The sequence below is a fragment of the Panthera onca genome, chromosome A1 (assembly GCF_046562875.1).
Source record: "Panthera onca isolate mPanOnc1 chromosome A1, mPanOnc1 haplotype 2, whole genome shotgun sequence".
Lineage (NCBI taxonomy): Eukaryota > Metazoa > Chordata > Mammalia > Carnivora > Felidae > Panthera > Panthera onca.
In genome coordinates, this window is record NC_138339.1 from 126,281,588 (window position 1) to 126,284,564 (window position 2,977).

A 2,977-nucleotide genomic window follows, 5' to 3' on the forward strand; every position below is an offset into this window, starting at 1 on the left:
GCCAGCAAGGGTGTGTGGGGACTTTCTTAGGAAAAGGGAATAAGGAAGAAGCCAGAGGCTGGGCGAGCCATAGGACTGTGATGCAAGTCAGACCCCTGGTGAGAGAGAGGAGAAAAGGTCAGGTAGCAGTGTCTGAGACTGCCACAAAGTCAAAGGAAAAAGTCCAGCAAACCCTTTGGGGAGCTCTTGAGCCAAAGGTGGCTGTCAGGAGCACATAGCTGCTCATGGGAAGTGTGGCCTCGGGGCAAAACCAAGTCCATTTTCAAAAAGTAGCATATGGGGCCTCAATTATGCTCTGCAAAGTAAAAGGATGGTAAGATGCATTCTCACCGCTTCAGCTTCCATCTCATGTCAACAATTGCTGCCTCCCTTGACCTTTCCTTGCAAAACCATTCTCATTTCCTGTTTAGACTTCCATTTCCAAGCAGCAAAAGGAAACCCACCTTTGAGACAAGAAGTACTTTGAAAGAAAAGCAGAACACAGTTTCTTCAGGAAGGCTTCAAACTGGGCACATGCAGGCTGTCCAGAGTCTATTATTATCTTGGGAGGTCTCAGGAAAATGCCAGAGACATTATACCTTTTCCTAATGTTTCCTCCTCTAAAATAAACTGGGTTCCCATACTCCTCATGAGTATTCCTGATACCCAACAACTCCTATTATTGGAAAAGTATGACCCAGGCAAAGGACTCAAGGACTGTATCACATCTGAGGCTTGATTCTCCAAAAAAGAAGCTGTGTGTGGCTCCTGTCACTTTGTGGTGGGAACTCCAAGTAGGGTACTGTGGTCTCCAGAGCGTTCTCATGGTGAACAGACATGATGGGCTCTGATTCCCCAGGCACAGTGCCTTGCTAGAGTAGGTAAAGGTTTGCTAATTTGGTTAACGGTGTAGATGCATTTTATTTATTTTTATTTTTTAAAATTTACATCCAAATTAGCATATAGTGCAACAATGATTTTAGGAGTAGATTCCTTAGTGCCCCTTACCCATTTAGCCCACCCCCCTCCCACAACTCCTCCAGTAACCCTCAGTTTGTTCTCCGTATTCATGAGCCTCTTCTGTTTTGTCCCCCTCCCTGTTTTTATATTATTTTTGTTTCCCTTCCCTTATGTTCATCTGTTTTGTCTCTTAAAGTCCTCATACGAGTGAAGTCATAGGATTTTTGTCTTTATCTGACTGACTAATTTCACTTAGCATAATACCCTCCAGTTCCATCCATGTAGTTGCAAATGGCAAGATTTCATTCTGTTTGATTGCCGAGTAATACTCCATTGTATATACAGAGATGCATTTTAAAAAGCTAGAACTGTGTAGAGAAAGTTCGTCCTCACCAAAATCCATGAGCTCTTTACCTCCCTGGCAAAACACTTAGCAGAAAGCTAATGTGGTCCTATGAGGAAGCTCATGTGGTCCTCATGAGCTCTACTATGAGCCAGTAGAAAGTGAGTGGAAGGGATGTGTGCTGCTTTCAATCCAGCTCTTACTTCCAGTATGTGTTCCTCTCTCTTTTTCTCCATTGGCTGGTGGGCTGTAAAGAACTAGAACCTGGCTTCTAGTGGGGCCTGGGTTCCCAAATGACCAAAACTCACTTCCCTTAAGAGTCATGACTGGTTTGTGCTCGCTTCGGCAGTACATATACTAAAATTGGAACGCTACAGAGAAGATAAACATGGCCCCTGCAAAAGGATGACATGCAAATTCATGAAGCGTTCCATGTTTTTTTCAGTGTGCTGAATCAGAAAAATATGCAGCTAAGAATTCTTTATCCAGCAAGGCTGTCATTCAAAATAGAAGGAGAGATAAAAAGTGTCCCAGACAAACAAAAATTAAAGGAGTTTGTGACCACTAAATCAGGCCTGCAAGAAATTTTAAGGGGGACTCTCTGAGGGGAAAAAAGATGAAAAAAAAAAAATATATATATATAGCAAAAGCAACAAAGCATTAGAAAGGACCAGAGAACACCACCAGAAACTCCAACTCTACAAGCATCATAATGGCAATAAGTTCATATCTTTCAGTACTCACTCTAAATGTCAATGGTCTCAGTAATCCAATCAAAAGACATAGGGTAACAGAATGGATAAGAAAACAAGATCCATCTATATGCTGTTTACAAGAGACCCACTTTAGACCTAAAGACACCTACAGATTGAAAATAAGGGGATGGAGAACCATCTATCATGCTAATGGTCAACAAAAGAAAGCCAGAGTAGCCATACTTATATCAGACAATCTAGACTTTAAAATAGAGACTGTATCAAGAGATGCAGAAGGGCATTATATCATAATCAAGGGGTCTATAGACCAAGAAGACCTAACAATTGTAAACATTTATGTGCCAAATGTGGAGCACCCAAATATATAAATTAATCACAAACATAAAGAAACGCATTGATAGTAATACCATAATAGTAGGAGACTTCAACACCCCACTCACAGCAATGGACAGATCATCTAATCAAAAAATCAACAAGGAAACAATGGCCTTGAATGACACAGTGGACCAGATGAACTTAACAGATATATTCAGAACATTTCATCCTAAAGTAGCAGAATATACATTCTTCTCCAGTGCACATGGAACATTCTCCAGAATAGACCATATACTGGGAAACAAATCAGCCCTAAGTAAGTACAAAAAGATCGAGATCATACTGTGCATATTTTCAGACCACAATGCTATGAAACTCGAAATCAACCACAAGAAAAAATTTCAAAAGGTAACAAATACTTGGAGACTGAAGAAAATCCTACTAAAGAATGAATAGGCTAACCAAGCAGTTAAAGAGAAAATTAAAAAGTATATGGAAGTCAATGAAAATGATAGCACCATAACCCAAAACCTCTGGGATGCAGCAAAGGTGGTCATAAGAGGAAAGTAAATAGCAATCCAGGCCTTCCTAAACAAGGAAGAAAGATCTCAGATACACAACCTAACCTTACACCGTAAGGAGCTGGAAAAAGAGGAGCAAATAA

At 40.6% G+C, this 2,977-nt stretch overlaps 1 non-coding gene across 1 annotated transcript; it reads left to right on the top strand.

Annotated features, from left to right (window-relative positions):
• Positions 1–1,615: 1,615 nt before the first annotated feature.
• On the top strand, positions 1,616–1,722 carry LOC132682498 (U6 spliceosomal RNA). Its single transcript, XR_009611687.3, has one exon. It is a non-coding gene; the product is annotated as a U6 spliceosomal RNA (small nuclear RNA).
• Positions 1,723–2,977: the final 1,255 nt, after the last annotated feature.